Source organism: Struthio camelus, chromosome 2 (genome assembly GCF_040807025.1).
Source record: "Struthio camelus isolate bStrCam1 chromosome 2, bStrCam1.hap1, whole genome shotgun sequence".
NCBI classification, from domain to species: Eukaryota; Metazoa; Chordata; class Aves; order Struthioniformes; family Struthionidae; genus Struthio; species Struthio camelus.
Window position 1 is genome coordinate 133,463,648 of NC_090943.1, and position 20,949 is coordinate 133,484,596.

The 20,949-nt window shown below is 39.4% G+C and overlaps 1 long non-coding RNA gene across 8 annotated transcripts in view; it reads left to right on the plus strand.

Moving 5' to 3' along the window:
* Positions 1-20,949, plus strand: part of LOC104143164 (uncharacterized) — a 166,911-nt gene that overhangs the window by 36,034 nt on the left and 109,928 nt on the right. For 7 of the 8 annotated variants that reach the window (XR_693863.2, XR_693864.2, XR_011139204.1 and 4 more), the window contains one exon: positions 16,439-16,604. This is a non-coding gene — a long non-coding RNA (uncharacterized lncRNA). Of the gene's footprint in view, positions 1-5,310; positions 5,375-16,438; positions 16,605-20,949 lie in introns of those variants that run through there. The other variant, XR_011139203.1, reaches the window with a different exon arrangement.

Consider the following 20,949-nt stretch of genomic DNA (forward strand, 5'->3'; position numbering starts at 1 on the left):
AATAATGTGAAACCGTGTTGTTGGAAAGGCCAGAGAAGCTTGCCATATTTAGAGGCATATCATTGGCAGGTAGCAATTTTCTAGCTGTAGCTTGAGTGAGCTGTTGCTCGACTGAGGTGGTGGGAAAAGTTGTCTGCTGCAGTGCTCCAGCGTGACTGTATTTGTGGGGGGGGGTGTTACACCCCTAGAGAGGGGCAGCACCTCGTGGCTGAGCCTCCGGGCTGTGAAGTATTGCACCCTCGCCTCCTTCGAGAGCTCGTGCGCTGATTCCCTCTGAATGAGGACAATCTGCCTTGTGCCTCAGTCTACCTACCTGGAAAATGGGCACAGGATAATTTGTTTCAGAGGGGTTTTGTGAGGGAGGTTGAGACCTGAATAACTTTTCTAGTGTTAACTTTTCCTCAGCCCCGCAGCCACATCTCTCACTTGCCCATCTATAGAAATGTGCATACTATTTATCTCTAGCAGATTAGTATTTATTTGAGACATTTGTGAAGAAGTTTACAAAGGTGCTGTGGTCTGTGAGTAACATATGCAAGCATTTTAAAAAGGCAGCATTGAAAAAGAAGCTTGAATTGGAGCTCAGATTTGATTCTGCCCTTACAAGAGGTTTGGAACCTTTCTTAGTATGTTTTTGTTCAGTACATTGTAATGTTGAAATGTAATCTTTATTGCTGAATGAATGAATGACTGGTGTTGCTTAGGGCACTGACTAAAAACTATTTTCACGTGAAGCGTAAGTATTGTTGCTGTTGCAGTTGCCCTGTTGTTTTATTAGCTCCGAACAATGTTGGACTACTCCCTAAATCTAATAATCTCTGTAAAGTGTCTCCCCTCAGTAGCATCTTTGATAGTGGAAAGTAGATTTTAAAAACATAACAAAAATATAAAAGATAATATTATGATAACAGCTTCCAAAAACTGACCAAAAATGAACAAGTTAAAAAAAGAGGTAGACGACTTAGAGAAGAAAAAGAAGAAGAGGTTTCAAACGTTAGTTTTTAATCACTTTGTGTATTATGATTTAATCTGCTAACAGCCATGTTAAGTACAGCATAGGATTTGGTGGGTATTTCAGCACCAGCTGCACACACTTTTTTCTGCAGAGGAAAAGAGAGAATTAACCAAAAAAATGATAAGTTTTTTTAAAAATATTAGCTGAGTTATAAAAAAGCATATTTCTTTTTTTTCATAATGGCCGTCATTTGCCATTAAGCCTATTTAAACATAAGTTGTTTTAAATACTATAACTGTTTTGTATATTCCTTTTATTAATTAAGCATCTTATGATCTCTGAAGAGGAGAAATAGCCCTCGAGACAAAAGTGTTTTTCCTGTGTGTGTGTATGTGTGTGCGTATGTGTGTGTGTGTGCATGCGTGCATGTCTGCATATACATTTATAGATATGCATGTGCACAAGGCAATGAGCTCCACAGATTTACAACGGGAGAACGAACTACTTGGTTTTCACTTGATTTCTAAATGCAGAAAATATGAATTCTTCCTTCAGAAAGTCAAATAAGCCTTTTCTTGCTATCTGAGCAGAAGATATAGATTTTTTTAATTACAATTTTTCGTACCAATGACTTTTACATGAAGCAACATTCCGATGTTTTATGTTTCACATATATTTAAACAATCACTGTCTCTCACATAATATTTTCCCTGAAACGTTATGTACAGGTAATAACAATCTTATATTGGAGCAGGTTCATATGATAATAGCAGTATAAGGTTGCCTGATTATGTCAAAATGATATTGTGGAAGGAAGATTTTATTAACTTACTTAGAATGAATTCCATAACATCTATGAGCTTTCTCCCTTCCAAACAGACCAAAAGCTTCATTAAGAGAGCAGAAACCTATTTGTAAAGGATACATACTACAGTATAAAGTACATTTAACTTGAAGCCTAAGGAGCAAATGGTAACTATTACATATCTTTGCCAGGAATGTATTCTTTAATTTTACTTTTTACTTTTTCATGTTAGCATCACAGCAACTACACCTTAACTCTTCAGGCAGTTCACGTTGCTGTTTTAAATAGTTTGAGAGGTAACCTCAGTTCACAGAACACACTAAGAGCCGTGTTCAGTGCTATTGGATCCTGTATTTGGAAAATGTCTATTCTTCCTGTGCCTCGCTCCAGGTCAGTAGTACCCAGATTCTGTCATTTATATTTGGCTTTTGAGATGCTACTCTTCGCAGTGATTTTTAACGTACATTTCACCTCATGAAAGTACTTGTTCCAGATAGGATTTTGCCTGCTATATTTCTATGCTGGAGCAAAACCCAAATGTTTTAGATATTTTACTGTTGAAGCAGTGACGTTTTTGATCCCCATGTTTACAAAGCCAGTTGTACACTAGCTCAGGCAGCAACTTCTCTCCCTCTTTGGCCATCAGAACGATCAGATGTCAGAAGGAGCTGGTGGTGGATAGTGGTCTATGGTCTTCTGCTAATGTAACACTTTCTTTTGTAGAAGCATTTTGGCACAGATTGGACTCCTTCGGTTTTTGTAGTACAGAGGTTAACAGAATGAACTTGCATGCTAGGGAATGTCTTCCAGCTTTTTTTATCTTAGCTCTGCCATGTTCACTTTTTTTGCCCCAGAAGGGGATCCCAGCCTCCCATTTAGGAAGTTTAAATGACTTCCTTGTGAAAAATCTGAGGAGGAATCCCGTGTATTCAGAAAGCTTTTTCCTGATGGCCACTTCACTCTAAACTCTTTGCCATTGTGCACAGAAGATTTTCCAAGCAATACTGCTTGCAGTTCTTATAATAGAAGATGATTTTTTTTCAAATATTTTTAATATAAGTATTTATTAGAATTTTTTTTGCAAAAGATTTTATTTGAAAATACGAGAAAAAGTGATTGTGTCCTCTGTATGAAATGATACTTTACTCAAGAAACAAACAAACAAACAAAATCAAAAACTCTTCTACCACTCTGGAACTTTTAATACAAGCATTTAGGTCAAAACATTCAAATATCTAACATTCTACCCATGAGTAAATGACAGGTATTTCCCATAAAAGGAGTTATAAAAGCCCAGCAGTTTCAAAAAATTAAGTCAATAAATTAGGGAAAACTATTTAAAAACAGATAAACAAAAAAGAAAACACCAAAATTTTAGTTTTAGTTTATGGTGGTTTAAAAAATATGGCCACTGTGGGGAAAACACACAGATTCACACATTGAAAATGGTGGTATATTGCTAAAGCAAAAAACTTTGAAAAATATTTTATTTTAAACACGATAGTTATTCAGATCAGAAATAGTTATCTGACAGTTGGTAAAAAATGAGATTGGAAGAAGAATTGTGAAAAATTGGCACTTTCAGGTTTAGGAATTCTTTACTTGGGAGATATGCGTTTCATTTCACAACATTTCTTACCTTGCTTAAACACCAAATTTTCAACAAATTTGACACATCTAGCATTTTTGCATATGACATACAACAAAATCTGAGCTATGAATGCTTACTGCAAAAGCAATTTAGTTTAGAGAAGTGGTTTATTTTTTCAGTAGGAAGATATTATTTATTTTCAGTAGGAAAATAGTTGTTGTTTGTTGTTTGAAAAACATGGTTAGTTTAGTAAAATTTGTTTTCTATTATATAATGTAATTCCTTAAATTTTAAATCTCTTTGCATTGCTTTGCAAATGTTTTGCTCAGTTCTGTGAGATTTAGCACATCCACACAGAGATAGTCTTCTATATCTCCATTACTGTCATTTCCTGGGTCTTATTCTGTACCTTCTCAATATACCTTCAGAAGTAAATTAAATTTCTCACCTGAGTAAGGCTGCCTGGAATCAGCCCTGTTTAAAAAAAAAAAAAAAACATAGTAAGAGAATTCATACATGACTTGGCCTGAATTTGTTCAGATACCGTTGAGTTTCAAGAGTAAATGGAAACAGCACTGGCCATGCTTTCTTTCCCAGACAAACCTTTTTTGACATGCGAAGGCTAAATTTGTCTTTACTGCACAGCAATGCTATTTGAAGACAAAATCCTTGTCATCAGGGGGTTAAAACCAGTTTTGAATTTGACTTAATCCTTATGCTAATCTATTTTAAATACCCCTGCATAACTAACAGTATATATTTAGAAGCACAGTTTGCTGTTCTGGTTGCCAGCTATTTTCTGATGATACAACAAAATAGGGCAGGATATAGTTTTAAGGTTTATTTTGGCCTTTAACTTTAAAAAGGTCAAAAAAAACCTGAGGATATTTTTGATTTGAATGGTCTATACCTGTACTCTGCAATCAGCCAATTATTGTGAGCGGTGTGATGGGCCTTAGGTATTAGCACTGCAAACATTCGTGTTGTCCCTCGGGTTAGGGATTGTTTTGCAATGATCGCCCGTCCTGATTTGAAGATTGCATGACAAGACACTATTAAAGTAAGGGCAAGGAATTCAATTTCTTGATGTCATTTTGCCTGGCCTGGTTTTGAAAATAGGTCAGTCTATGCTATCTGGATTTGTATATTATAACAGCACCTGCTAGCATTTTTGTACTGAAGAGTCTATCCATACTTTCATTATAAGCCCCTATTTTCAAGGGTTTATAGAGTGTAACTTGACCACAGAAATAAGCTCCTATCTAAATGGTGGCATGCTAGGTCTCTTCTAAGGAACATAGTTTTTTACACTGCAAATCTCAACATATATATGCATTCAGCCACTTTTGCAGGAGTAAAAAATGAAAACCCATTTTCAACTATAATTTGGCATTGCTAATAGATTCTTTAGGAAAAAAACACCATGCTATGTTTATCTTTTAATTGAAACAGTATCTAAAAGGACTGGATTTCTCATGCAAGTCTTAATAAGAATCTGAGTAGGTATAGGATAAAAACATTGGTGACTGTGCATGTGTATTTTAACTATGCAAATCCACACTAATAAATGCCCTTGTATAATAGAAAGATTTAATAGGGTCAAAAAAATTGTTGTTTGAAAAGGCTTGTAAATAAATCATATGGACTGGAACGACAAGTTTATGTTTATATACTTGTTTACACTGCTTTTTTCTGCAACGTGGAATTGTTTCTCAGAGAGTCAGCATCACTCGGTGGCCTAATATTTTAAATAGTGACTAGATTCTCGCTTACACACCTGAATCAGCACAACTGTGCAGATATGTTTATTTAAAATTGGTTAGATGCTTTTACCTGTATATTAAAAATACCCAGACTAAAGCCCCTTGCTACTGCTAAACCTAGGCTTTTGCAAAATAACTGTTAAGGTGCGTTTCATCACCTGACCTATACTTCCTGACGTGGTTTCGTCCTTTCTGTGTTTACTATCATGAGGAGCAGCCAGGCAGCAGCAGAACAAAATGAAACTTCTTCTAAAACAAAGGTAATAAAATATGTTGGAGTAACGGTAAAGGATTGTCTGAAGACTGCAGATGTAAGGAAATTCAGGGTTAATGCTGCGTTACTTCATTTGGAAGTCAACCCCGTTGCGCCGGCTTATTGCAGAGGTCTTCAAACACGGCGATCGCACAGAGACGCGGCGGAGGCTGCTGCAGCACCCGGTGGGGTGAGCCAAGGAGGAAACTTCCAGATCGCTTGATAGAAAATTTTTAAATCCCTTTTTTTTTTTTTTTTTTGGAGGGGGAGGGGCGCTGGCGAGAGGCAGAGGAGGAGGATGGGTCCTGGTCGGTGCTATTGGTCGCAGCTGGGCTGCGGGGTCCAACGCGGCGCTGAAGAGAAGCGCGGGTGAAATTTCTGTGCCCAGGGCAGTGCCTCATTTTCGCTAGATGCTAGGATTCCCAGAGGTATTATTTTTACCCGGTAAACCAAAATCTCCCATCCCCTGCAAAGCCAACAGTTTGCCACTTAAATGCGTTTAGACTTCGTTTTAATGGAAGTGAAACATAGTCGACAGAGGCAAATTAAAACCATATAATTTTGTAATCTTGGTTTAGCTATAATTGCGGCAATAAAACAGTGGAAAGAATAATTGTGGAACATATGTTTGTGAGTGACATTATCTAGGTGACTTCCCTTTTACGGCGGCGCGCTGTCCTATTTGTCTCCCCCTCCCTATGTATTGGAATGACAAACCTGCAAGCCTGGAGTTAATGCTGATTGCAGCAGCTGCTTACACACGGAGTCGCCATAGCAACGGCGGAGGTTGCCACGCAACCATATTCTTTTAGGGACAGTGAAAATGCCCAAAGGCTTACTAAAAATACATGGGAGAGGGGGGAAAAAGAAAATTCTGAAATTTTCTTACTACTTTTAATGGTTGTAAGGAACTGTGCGACCGCTTGAAAGCAGAGGTCACGCAAATAAAAGCCCAGCCCTGACCTTTCCAAAATTGCTTGCCATCGCTTGAAATCGCCAGCTTTATTGACAAAGATGACTTTTGATCGATTGTAAAATTGGTAGCTAACGCACGGCGGCCCTGGCAGGCTGCGAGATGCAGCGCTGGCCCCTTGCTATTCCTGAGGGGTGCAAGGTCAGCCCGGAGTCATCAATGCAATATTGATCAGCCGAGCTGAAAAACGCCCGTGTTTACAGCTCCCCGGGCCGCAGCGCTGCGGACCCAGCCTCGCGCGGGCTCCCGCAGCCTCCGAGCGTGCCGTGGAGTCTATCAGCAAAAGTGACATCACTTCACTCAGCTCAGCTGTTTCTGCAGTTTGCTATAAATAGCTAGATAAAGAATTGAAGGCTGCTTTTGGAGAATGTAGCCAGCCAATCTTCTGATCGTAAGCAGAGGAGACAGGCTGGTTTTTTTCTTTTTTTTTTCTCTCTTGCTCTGCTAATATTATGCAGCAAATTCTTCCTCCTCGTACTGGGAGCCTGACACCAAATAACCAAGAACTGTGAATGGTATCTGTGGCTGCGTTCAGGATTGTCCTGCAATTGATATTTAATTCATCATTTATCACTTACCTAACTGTTAACACGTGATCAATTAACAGCGAGGGCTGGAGGGAGGAGAAAGGACTGGCTTTGCTTTACGAAACGCACAGGCCATGCGTTACGCTGATGCGGGATATTTTGCTGAGGTCAGTATTGGCCCAATTCTGGCACCCTGACCTGCAAAAGCAACAGCACTCCTTGCTCCGGGGTGCCTCCGTGAACAAAACATACCGCTCACGTCAGCTAGAGCTACTAGAAGGTACTTGCTGGCTATAACAGCGGAGACAAAGTGTTTGAAGGAAGCGATTAGAAAAGCAAACAAAAGCGCTCTTAATAAGCAAGCTTCCTATTTTTCCTTGATTCCTGTTTAGCTGCTCTGTTTCTTAATTAATGCACTAAGATAGCTGATGAAATAAAAATATAATCTGCTTGCTCTGTAAATAACCTCTTGCTGAATAGTATTTCTCTGTGGAAATAGGAACATTAAGAAAACTACAGAACATAATATATTCTCAAAACCATGCAGGTAAAAAAGGGCGTTCTGCGGGTTTCACCATGTTTGGGAGATCATGGCTGTTCTTTTGGAAAAAGGAGAGGAAAATAAACTTACAAACATTAAAAAAAACCCACCACTGGTCCAGGTTGAGCCAAGTGTGTCTACTACACACAAAATTCATAGACAGCTCTGAGTTGGAGTTGCTTATCATTCCTTTGAATAGGCCTGGCTGCCACGGGGTTGTATTCCCGTTTTGAAACAAGCCACTGTCAAAGAGGAGAGCTCTCATCCAGCCCATAAGCCTCACTCAGCTTTTCAGCAGTCTCCTCCTAAGCACAAGACTGTGCTCAGCATCCTAGGCTCTTGCTGAAACGGTCCCAAGTCTTGCTGATTGCAAGATGGATTTGTAGCTGCATGGCAACAGTAAAGACGAAAGTACTTGTTTTTCAGAAAAATTAGTGGCACTAGAAATAGAAATCACAAAGTTCCTTGACGGCAGAGAACAGGAGAGCGGTAGGTTTTCTCTCCTGACCGCAGTGCCAATTGCAGGGTGACAGTTTTTGCAAGGGGAAATGCATAAGATGAGAGATTAGAGCAGAGGAATGTACTTGCTCATGCTGGCCTCAAAATATGTATCCTTCCCTTAGCAATGGAAGTGTGAATGAATTGCAAAATTCATGTAAAATTAGTGGTATATGCAGTTTGAAAATGTATTTTTTCTCTGCAGAAACTGACCTGTGATGAACCTGAAGGCAAAATTTGGAGTCTAGCCTAGAAATGGAGATCAGTGAGACTTTTATTCTTAAATACCCTTTGAGTATCTTGGTCTAAGAGATCCATAAACAACCTGCAGTTATTTACTGAAATATTTCTGCTACTGTTTAGGTTTATTCTTTTTGGATGGCCAATACTGATGCTCAGACTTGGGAAGGGAGAGGAGGAAGGAGAAAGGTAGAATGAGACGAATCCAACCTGTCTTCTCTACAGGGAGCTGAGTAGGATTTGGCCCATTGTTTGAATGAATTGAACATAAACAGGCTGGAATAGACAAAATACCTGAAACTTTATAAACTGCTGAATTTCATTTGTTGCAGAAAAAAATTGAACTAAGTTTTGCCCAGAAACTTGTTAAAGATTTATCCCACTTTCAAAAGAACTACTAGGGAAGTTTTACCACAGAAAATAAAAACTAAGTTAAAATTATTTACTGGGACTATACTTAAAAAAACTGAATGCTGTTGTAAAATCAATTTATTCATTTTTGCATATAAAAAGATATTGATCCCTTGTAACTCACTGCTGCTCTGAGGTATTTTTCAATAAAGTTCACCATCTTCCATTGTTATTAAATTCTGTAGCACATTTTAAATGCTACGATTTTTTACGTGCATATTTTCCACTGTCAAATAAAGCACACATAATTTGGATTTTGGTGCTGACTCAATTTAGTGTTCTTCCTATTGAAAAAACTATTTGATAAAGACAGAATAGAGAGGTGAAAAGAAATAAAACGTTCCTACCCTCCTAAGTCTAGCATCATCTTGCTTTATTACCTGATACAGCTGGTATGTATTGAATATTGAAAAACTAGACAGCTGTTTTTATTATCTTTGCCTGATCTCAAGACAAGACCCTTTGGAGAGCAATACTCTTGACTCTGCATTCTGTGACCTTTTCAAAACCTTATATTGAGAATATGAGTGGATTAGCCAAATCTGTGAATCACAGGCCTGTTCACTAAGTCAGCAAGAGCTTGCTTGCTACTTTCAGTGGAATCAGGAACAGATCTGAAGAGCTGGATTCTGCTCCTGTTACTGGGCTCAGGCAAAACTCTACTTGACCTCAGGTTCAAATGCAATTCTTTCCTGTCGCCTTTATGTACTCATACTCACAGAGGGACAAGGAATTTTATTTTTCTGATTTCTTTCCCAGAAAGGGAAAGGTGAGTCCCATCACTGCTGTTTCTGAGCATGCAAACATCACGTGCATAGGACCTCCTCTCAGTCTACTGGTGGAAGGAGGTAAAAATTTCTTATGATGTGGGTGAACACTGAACAAGCGTGTGCTGATAGGACCAAACATCATGAAACCTGGCATTTGTTTGGAGGAGGGAGAGGGAATGCCCCAGAGAACAATTCCTCGACTTTCCTGAACTCATATGCAAGACCCTTGAAAACACAGCTAGACACCATGTTTTCCCTCTTCATCCCTTAACAGGAGAGGAAAAGCAGTAACCCTATTAAGAAAATATCTGAAAAAGCATGTCCTAAAACATGCTAAAACATGTCCTAAAACATATGACAACATCTGGAACCACAAGGGGATTCCTGCTGTTATCTGTATCTTCACCTCAATTTTACTCTTCAAGTTGTTTTTTATCTTTTTGTCATTCCATGTGGTTTTCTTACCACCTTAGTAACCAGACTTTCAAGATTTCTTCAACATTAGAAACTGATTGAATGGGAACAGCGTGCATGTGTGTGCGCAGACACGCACAGAGACACCAGCATAGAGACAATGCTTTACAAGGCTATTTACTAGCGGAACTATACGCAGAGCAGCCACATTACTATTAAGTATCTGTTTAGTATGTTACAACTAAAAACAATCACCTGCCTAAAGCTGATTTTTTTTTTTTGAATGAGATGAAGCCTTTCGAAAAAACTCCTTTTTTATCTTTTTGCATGTTTGTGTCAAAATATCTCAGGGCACAAAGCCCAGTGGAAAGCTAACTTAAAAAAAAAAAGAAGTCTTTGTAAGCTCTTTCATGACAGTGAACCACTAAATCTCCTGAGTAATGTAGGGAAGAGCTGGATCATGCATAGATTGCTCTTTACCCAGGATGCACTGTTGCCTGCAAGGTTCTGAATAAAGAGACACACCTGCTAGCTAGCTGATAACACTCTGGGGTCATTTCATTGAAGAAACTGTCAGCCAGCAGGTATTTAAATAAAGCCACAGCTGAATTCATGACCTGCACTACTGAGACTAAAAAAAAGGTGTTAAAGCAGAAAGAGAATGTAGATAAATGCACATTCCTTTGTATTGCAACAAAACTTTTACATGTAAATCAGCTGAATAGGAGAGAATGGGGAAAGAATGCGCTCCCCTGTACAGTAGGGGGAAGTTGGACCGTTCAGCTGCACATCTGGCTGCCGGCCAAAGCGGTCGTGTGCCATGCTTGTTTGCCTACTAGTGCTGCTTAGATTGGCAAATGCCCATGCAGTTTGAAGAGGGCAGGCACAGGACTGGATGCCTGCCAGTAAGTGTGCGGGACTGATGCCACTGCTGGACGCCATAGCCTGGTAGGAATGAGGAATACAAAGGCATTCAATAATCTGAATGTCCCTTTGCTTCAAGAGAGTGGTGCCAGGCAGCATTTAATGAGAGATTGCTTTGTTACAAAGTCCTCGACATCAAGTGGGCTGGTGAGCTCATTAACCTGACTGCAGCAAATAAAAAAGGCGCACTCAGAAGACTCCCATGATAGCATACTCAATAGTGTAAGAGTCCTTTTGCTTCCTTTATGGCGATCCATTAGCAAGCAGCAGTGTAAACACCATAAAGCAAGCCAGTTTTCTGATTGTTCAACTAAAGTCTGTTTTCCCTGGAGGATTATGCCACCAGTTGATTTAGATCCTCCCCCCCCGTCACGTTGTTATCTATTACATAATAATCTTCTAAGCAATGAAGGATTTCCCCATTTTTTCTCAGGAACACAACTGCAGCCAAGAAAACTACTAACAATTCACATCTCTGAAAGAAGAAAGGCAATGATGTAGGGCACATCAGAAAACAAATAAACCACAAAGTGATCCCAAGGGGAATGGAAAATATGATTATGCTTATGTTTATACAAGTTCAGTTAGAACTCACGAAAATGGTACATATCTTTTCTGCGTTGCCTTCGTTCTTGTTTATACAGGGCTTTGTAGCTGTATGAGGCAGCCCACCTTGTGATTACCTAACTTGGTTTCCTGAGTCTTTCAGTAAATGCTGTTTGCCCTCAGGAAAATGCATTACAAAGTAGTGCTTCCAGAACAAGCGCCTACTGTATCTCCACTTGAAGTACAGCCTTTTGCTGATTTACTAATTAAAGAAAAGAGAGGAGAGACAAATCCCCAGAGAATTTCCCCTTTTAAAACAAAGGGACAAATTCCTTGTTGCAGTTATTCCGTTTAATTCGCTAGAGTTACACTAGTGAAATTGTTTTTTCACTATCTTAAAAGATCAAATTACAATATTTCTGTGCAATTCTCAGGAACTGCAAAGAACTATTGCTTTCCTGCAAGCACCCAGCAAACAGAACTTAGAAAAACAGCAAAACAAGGTCAATTTTTTTTTTTGCAGGTAGGTGATCAGCATGGATCCTGTGCATGCTGATAGCAATGACTTTTAGTTATTCAACTGCTCAGTCAAAGTCCTACTACCCAAGTATCTATCTAGCATAAAATAAAATTAAAAATCCTGTTAAGCACTAAATGATACCCCTTTTCAGAAGAATTACATACCAGTTACAGAGTTAAAATGTTTTCTGTTCTCAATAATAAGTTTTTTTTTTAGTTCTTTAACAAATTGCAGAATTCCGTAAGCGATCTGCAAGGTGCTGCCACCGATCAGGTGTGATTACAGGATCAATTTAAAGTCCTGAAGCAGTAGTTACAGCACCACTGTTAGTATATGAAATTGTGAAAAAACACCAAGAGACATAATTAGGCCACCTCTTCCTATCTCTATATACTGAGGGACAATAAAGTTAGACTGAATTGTGTTGTGTCTACAGTGTTTAGATGGTGCTTTACATTTGTAATTAAAAGTTGTTTTAGTCTCTGTTGTTATATATACATTCCCAACCCTTTAGTCAACAAAATGCAGTTTGACTGGTGCAAAAAATCTACAGTGGATTGCTGCAGTAGATCAGGTGCAGTTTATTCCAACTTCTTTAGAGACTCTGGGGAAGCAAAGGGAGTGATGCTATCTGCCTTTTGGGGATTTCATATTCTTTACATTTAAAGGTGAATGAAGATGAGATGCTGAACTGAGTCCAGTGGAGGTCATCAAGACGGTTAGGGGGCTGGAGCACACAAGGTATGAAGAAAAGAGAAAGAATAAGAAATGAGAAATGAATAAAAGAGAAGCTGGTATGCTCAGCCTTAAGAGGAGAAGGCTTCAGGGCTACTTTACTGCTGTCTGCAAGTACCTCATGGGAGAGTTGCAGAGATGATAGATGCAGGCTCTCTCTGAAGGTGCACAAGGCAAGAGGCAAATGAACACAGACTGGAGCATGTGGAAGTCCTAAGAGATATAAGGAAAACCTTTCTCACTGGGAGGGTGGATACGTGTTGCAACAGGTTGTCCAGCTAGGTGGTGGAATCACTGTCCTTGGAGACATCAAACCTCAGCTGGAAAGCTGTGAGCAACCTAATCTACTTGAACCTGCTTCAAGGTTAGGGTCAGACTGGTTGACCTCCAGATCTCTCTTCCAGCCTAAATTATCCCTTGATTTTGTGACTATTCTGGAAGTGAGACTGGTCAGGCACAGACTGAGATGCCAGTGAGGGACTGGCCTTTTTGCAGGATTGATCAGAAACAAAGAAAGATGGTAACACACGGTTGGTCTGGTATACAAGTCCTCAAAAGCCCATTCGGTGAGTACGCTGTGTTTGTGGTATTTTTCAGCACAATTCTATCCGTGGCAGCAAGTCCTTCGCACTCATAAAAAAGGTCACTAAATGTAGGCAGCAGTGGAACCTTGTCACTACAGTTCCAAACACTTGCATGTGAATTTTTTATTTGAATCATGCAATGCCTGATCCAAAGGTAGTCCTTGAACTGCAGACTCCTGGTGAGAGGACATCGCCAGTGATTTAACCTGACAGTGTGTTAGAATGAAAATGACTAGATCTGCAAGCACTCGTGAACAGGCCTTAAGCACAACTCTGGAAAAGAACAAAAGGGGTGGAAACATAAGATACTGAAGGCCAGCACAGTAACCCTGAACTAAACACTGTTCTAGTGTGCAAATGTGGTAGAAGGTAGCACTTTCTCCTCTGTTATGAGGTAACTCAGGTTACTGTAAGGACAGTAAGGAAAAAGGTAGGATGAAGCTGGGCAGACTGCTGGCAGACTAGGATAAGACAACAGGGAAGAAGCCAAGCTCTCTAAGGAGTGCCTGGTTCCTCTGGGAGCTGCTATGTAGCACCTAACCTACAACAAAGTTTGAAAGGAGGAGGAAAAAAAAAGCAAGATAAACTTTAAGAAAACCAAAACTGAATCATTATGTTAAATACTACCAGTATAACATTTAGCCCAGCAATGGAAAGCAAAGGGTAACAGGTACATCACTGTTGGCAAGCAGGACAAGAGCAAGTACTGAGCACGAGTAGGTTAAACCAAAGATTACACGTTTTTCTCTCCATTCTCTTGCTGCTGTTCCAAAGATCTCTCTTCTTCAAGCTTGAACAAGATTATGTTGCAAAGCACCCTATGCAGTTCCTCTAGAAAGTAACATACATGTTTGATGAAGCCAAGCTAACAACTGTAATCCTAATGGTAAAAGTCTGATTCACAAAGGCATTTGGGACACTGCTCCAGATTGTGCTGTGCATAGTGGGGAAAATAGTCATTGATGCAGTGTTTTCTGCTTTTAGTTCCTTTGTCTGACGTACCTTCTATCTTCAAGGCATATTCAATCATTTTGACCTTACTGAGGTGGGAGTGAATATGGCTACCTGTTTGGTGTAAGCTGGACAAAGCATTTTCAGTGAAGGGAACAAAGGATAAACGAAACGGTCCAGGAATCGTTCTAGCAATAGAGGGTCTGTTCCTAAGGTGTGATGGAGCAGTGCTCACCAGAAGGAGCTCTTTACTCGTTCTCATTAAACTTTGAGTCCTTCGTCTCTGCTTGGTTTGCCTTGCCAGTTAACAGGATTGCACTAATGCAGAAAAGAGTATTGCCTTCTGGTAGCACCCCACAGCATCTTTGGGCAGGGCAAGTGGGCCCTGCCTTCTGAGCCTTTTCTCCTCCAGAAAATACTTTTAGTGGTGGTTATATGACTCAGAAGGACCTTATGATGAAATATCGCTAGGATATTGGCTGAACCCACAGATATGCTCTCCTCGAAAGAGTTGCCAGACTTCGTAGCCAGTGTCTAAAATAAGAACCTGTATAGGAACTTTCCTCAGTGTAAAGTCCTGTTGTAGTGGTAGACTAATCACTGGACAGAGATAGTACAAGCTCATGGAAGATTTTCAGTTATCTCAGCTTAGTGGAGCGTCCAATGTCAGGACTGAGCCTAACAGAGGACCTAAGTAAAACTAGCAGTCGAGGGTCGAGGTATATCATCTTCTTGTGCAGCCTAGACCGTGTTGTATCTGTGTCCCCTACAGTAGCACCCTCAAGACTTTAGGTAGACTTGTGAATTCAGCTAGTATGCTAGTTCAGCTCTTGGAATTTAATAGCATTTCATGGCTATTTTGTTATAAAGTAGTATAGGAGCAGCAGCATGCCTCCACTCTGCAATGCTGCCTAGTTTGTGGTTCCTACTTGTAGCAGCAACACATGCCGAATAGTGTAAAGGATTCAGAAAGCTCAAAGGCCTTCTGAGATCAGAATATTTCTGTGAGCACAGGTAGCCTCTGCCCATGCTAACTGAGCGATTTGGGATAGAGTTTTCAGAAATCCCAGAGAGCACTACTGCAAACACAATATGCTTTTTGTATGTGAGCAGACCAATATTATTCTAATAGATATTTGATCCAGCCCAGAGGTGCTGAATCATTGGAAGGACAGAAAATCAACCAGATGTTTCAGGAAAACCTTGTCCTTGCCACTGCTATTTTTGTAAGCACATACACTGAAAAGACCAGCTGTCTTGATCTTCTTAGCCTGAAACTGCTGGAAAGGCTAGGGTATTATGTCATGGCAGGCCATGAATTTTCCTTTCTCTGACCCTTCTGGCCCTTCTGCTGTTTTAACTGTTTACTCCATTTGACTCCAAATATGCTAACATACTTCATTCATGCTCTCTGTGTGACTGGAAGCCCCACAACCTCCTGATGCAAGCTGAAGAGCCTTGCCCTCCAAATATCAGCATGCTGTCCATCATTAATCTTTTGGATTTTGCATATGTAGAGCACCAATATCCTGGAGCCTCCTCCGACACTTGGGCCAGCACGTACATAGCGTGGAGGAAAGAAGGAATACGCCATGCCTGCAGGAGCTTTTTACGTTTACTCAAAAGTTTCAGTGGTAGGAACTCTTGAAGTATAATAGATGAGTAGGACAGAGTGAGAAGCAGAATAGTGACATAATGAATGGTCTTTTTTTTTTTTTTGAGTGGTCAGTGATAATTTTATAGTTCTGTAATTAGATAAAAGATCACACGAGCTGAGAAGACATTTTAATGTATACATGACCTGCCTTGATAGCTAATTTCCAGAATGTTAATTCACAAGTTTTCAACTGAAATTTTTCTTCGTCTTGCATAAGTTTACTTAAGGTAATTAACTTTTGGGCAGTGTAGGACAATATTCTGACAGAAGAGGAGCATTTTCTCCTCTCACATTTTGCAAGTAGAAATGTGAGTATTGGACTGTTTTTTTCTCACAGGATAAGATTCTTTCAGTGGTGGCAGCAAATGAAGGTTGAGCACAGCTGAACAGTGCTAACTCAGTTCTAAGTAGGCAATACAGGGAACCTTTTCACATATAGGTAAAGTTTACTTTTTTTTTTTTTTTAGCTATCATTCCGTATCTTTAAAAAGAGGGCAGAGGATGTCGGTCCCGTATATTGCAATCCCAGAAAAAGCCTAATTTTGATCTTCCTAATGCCATTTATGGGAAGAGAAAATTAAAACTTCTTGTGACCTATGATAATTTTATATCAGGTCTACATGCTAATTGAGAGTCATGAAGGTCAATAATTTCTAGCAGCATAAAGCACCAACCTCATGTGGGGATAATATGAGATCTGTTTTTTGTCTTCTGTGCCTGTAGAGCAGAAAGAAAAAGCAAATCTTCACTGATATGACCTTGATTCTTGTCTCTCTCTAGCCTCTGCAGGCAAGAAGAAGTGGAACTGGTGTGCTTGCAGCTTCTCTCATGGCCTCTGAGGGTAGAAAGGATGAAAATTATGTGGAGCATGAGAAGGTACAGTGAGAGCCTGGGGCCCAGCCAGCTTTGAAAACCAGAGTGATTTTTCATATCCAAAGAAGCCAAGGTTAGTTTGTTTGTCTAATGCTACTTTTTTGTGTCTGTGCCAGCAATCACATATCATTCTGCAGTATTCTAATTTTTGCCAGATGACATTAATTAATAGCTGGAAATATGGATTCATCTAATATGTTGTGCTGTATGTCTTTTCCCGAGTTGTTCCTCCTTCTAACGAACATGCATTATTAAAAACTGGAAATGCTCACCAGCTTTCATTCTCAGATAGGTCACTCCTGGCCTATTTGAATTCTTATCATCTTCAGTTACAAGATTAGCAGCCAATATGCTTTTTGAAGAAGTAGAACTTTATCACGACTTTATAAGACTGCTCAAGAAAGCCTAGATAGTGACTGCATTCAGATATTTACTTTCCTAAATCTGGAGATAGTCTCCAAGATAGGCAGAGAGGCATATTTATGCCTATAAAATGTTTGTCCCCTTTCCCTAATCTCATCAGACAAAAGATAGCCAAGTATTGATAAAACAATCAGGGTCAATGCCAATAACAATTGGGCATTGTATTAAGGAGTTCATAATAAAGTCTATCCCCATGCCTGCCTAAATACTGGGGATGAGCTTGACATTAATTGTGCCCCTCTTTCTAAATCAGAGATCATTGTGATAAAATTAATTTGAATCTGAATTTTGCCATTATCACTTGGACAAAACTTCCATTGCCTGCAGTGCAGTGTTGCTTGAATTAAGAATGCGAATAGCAAGATTTGGTCCTCTAGTGTTAATGCAGTAGTAAAAAAATGTAGCTTTCCCAAAAGCTGGCATGAAATTCTTCTGAGATATATAGCATAAAAATAGGCAGAAATGTAAGAGCGGTAACTAACTGTATAAAATTAGCAATAGAAGAAAATAACTGTAAGTAGAGACGTACTTTTTTTTTTTCCTGAGCACTCTATAAAACAGCCTGAAGATAGTTAAGGAGCTGGACGTGGCTGTGAGCTATGATAATCAGCTCGCTGTGTCCAGCGTGCAGCTTTCAGCCCCCTCTGCTCATTTCTTCACATCCTGCTGTAGCCTGATCACCTATGCCTGCCACCAGCAAAGCTCCTACTTCAGCAAAGTGGGAAAATAGATTTTACTCTCCCAAACTACTCTGCTTGCCAATTGCCACCCGATTTTGAGGATCCTGGTTGCCTGGGAAACATAACCGGGGGTTGCTGTGGTAACTCGGCTTCGCTGACCACTGGGTTTCCCTGCCCGCCAGGCTGGGAGGCGAGGGAATTTCCACCTTATTCTGCACTAGCAGGTGACAGGAGGCAGCTTTGCCATGGGCACTATCAACAAAGTCACAAAATAGTGTTAATAGCTTTTACTTTCACTTATTTAAGCCTTCTCTGCCGTTGAATTTTGGAGGAAAAAAAAAAGAGGATACTCCATTTAGGTAATAGATTAGAGGAATGGGTGGAGTAGGAGGAGGCATTCATTTATTTGTTTAAGTAAACTTTCTAAGACTTTTTGTGCCCAAATTACTTGAAAAAACGAACTTGAAAGCATCATAGAATGTACAATTTCACATTGCATTAATGTAGGCTTTTTGAAGTTAATATAGCCAATTCTTTGCAATTAATGTTCCTATTTACTCAATTGGCTTGAACTATTCATTTCATAGTGAATACATGCTGTCAGAAAAGCAATAGCTACTACTGTATGCATTAACTCCCTTTTCCCAAAACCCACACCAAGTAGAAATGGCATTGACCATGTTTAACCCTAGTTCTATCTTCTGGAGCAAAGGGGGTTAGCAGGTATCTGAAACAGAAAGATGTAAATTTCTCATTGGTTTCTGCTGGCTTTGGAAACAAAGTGAGAACAGTGCACTGACTAATTTTTCTTTCTCTTTTAAGTAACAGATTGAAAAAAGTGTTACAGCTCACATTGCCATCAATGAAATAATAATAATAATACTTTGCACTTATATGGTAGCTTTTATCTGAAGTTTTCAAAGGATTTTTCAAACGTTAATGGTATACCACTGTATTCTCTGTTGGCAATGTGGTCACATGATGGTGTGGGAGCTGAGGAGATATGAGGCAATTTATAGGGTGGTAGGACAGTAATGCAAATTTTAGGAAGCTATGCAACTGACAACAGCTCTGTGGCTAAATCATGTTTAAGATAAGGTAGTCTGTCTGATCTGTCACTGCCGTGGTGGTAGAATGGAATGAAATCTCTGTAGTCCATTAATTCTACTGCAGATACTACAGAAAAAGAAACTGCATTTAAGTTGGTTTAGAGGTATCTCTTGATCTGTCTGTTTACATTAACAGATACTGGACCTTTTTTTTTTTCTTCTGTGACACTTAAAACACATGTATTTTAAAAATCTGTAGTAGTTCTTATATATGTATTTGTGTTCACTGAAGGGAATACTAGAGTGAAAATGCAGAATGACTTGAATAATTGTTCTCTGTTTTTACACATTTGGGGCTTCCAAAAATATTCTCTTCTTGAGCTTACGCAAAAGGAGAAATTCTGGCAAGTTAGGGAAAATCATTTTTTCCTCTCCCCTCCCTCTTTTTTTTAACTGGAAAAAGTACCCTTTTCTTGCTATAGTAAATTGTCACAGATTTGATATTCAGGCGGGGAAAGGAAAAAAAGGTTAATCTTTGATATTGGAAAGGTGATGTATAAGTAGCCCCTGTTTAAAAATGCACCCCTGTCCAATTTATAAACAGCCAGTGTTCTGGAGGCATCTTCTATAAGTGACTTTACGGAGGCAGGGAATACTTTGTTATCCTAGGCTCACAGGAAACCCTGCCTTAGCTGTAACTAATATAAATCAGGGAAGCTCCGATGAAATCTATGAAGCTACATCAATTTACACAGGCTGAAATCGTGCTCAACTGTTCCCAGCCAAACAAAGGCAGGCAGTTCCCCATTTGCCTCAACAAAGGCAGATGCTCTACCTCCTTACCTGCTCCATTTGCTTTAATGAGGTGTTCACAGCAAAGCGTTAATGGTACCATTTAGACGTCAACATTAAGCATGGCGATGTTTTAAGAGTGGCACTTAAGGAAATTAAATGCGTAATCTGAGCTGATGCGAATGGTGTATGACTGTTGTTAAATAAAGTTAAAATGGACAAAGTAAAATTCTCTCAAGTGCCTCTAACTAAGGTGTGCTGTATGTTGCGTGAGTTATGGGATAATCTTAGTACACTGGAAATTTCTTCATTCAGATTTTTAAAATGGAAACAAATGATTAAGGAGACTGTACCTGTGCCATGGTGCTAGCTGTCAGAACATTTGCGTTTGACATGCAAAACGCTAAAGCTGTGGAAATACCGTAGGTTACGGAATTGCAGCTTTTGGGGACTGGCTCTGGCTGTATTGCGCCTGCAAGGATACAGGGAGATGTTTTGTTTTGTGCCTGTTTCATTTCTGCTGTCCTCACACACCACAAAGCTGGGCAGCAGAAGCATGATTTGGTGGTTTCACCCCAGTGCTGTGTGCAACATCGCTGACTGCTTTGGAATTATTCTAAATTTACTCCTGTGTGAAGCTAGAATAAGGGCTAGCTAATTTAGCTTAGCGTGCTGATATGAAATGCAGGATGGAAATGCTATGTATGTTTTTCCTTGTGGTGAAAAACTGCTAGAGCCCTTGTTGGGATGGATGTGTTAGTGGTAACAACACAGCATTGCATATATGTATTATTTTCAAAATATTTGTTAAAAACTGTTTTTAGGAACTGATAAGGTGCCCTTCTGGCTAGCGGCTAATCGTGTTCATGAGGTCCAATGTATGATTTTTTGTGTGTACTGGTATTAACCTGAGGACAAAGTCAGAGTCCTTGCTAGATTCAACAAAGCCCTGTGTTCATGAGGATAGCATTATCACAGATTAAAAAAAAGTATCTGATTTAAAACCATTTTCAGACCTTTCTACTACCCTTAGGTTAAAAAAAAGAAAGAAAAAGCAATGAATAAATTAGTAGCCATGTCTTTGTTCAAACAACCTAATTTCAATAGTATCGTAATAAAAGGATAAAGGTCATAGATTAAAGTATTGTAATGGAAATACAAAATCTATACGGCTCATAGGTACAGGACTGTATTTTTAAGGATATTACTACTTGTATTGTAATGATTATAATTTGACCCTAGTGTCACTAAGAAGAAAGTAGTTCTTTTTCACTCTGATCTAAGCACCAATATTTACAAGTGTGTGTATATGTATGTATAAATAAATAGTTAACAACTGCAATGCAATTATCTTTGAAGTAGCTTTGGGTTGCAGCACTATTTGTCTGATGCTCTTATCAAGACACCTGTTACAATTTAATTTTTGTTTCCCTTTCTCTTAGCAGGGGACAAGTAATAGGCTCAGGAGGTGGCT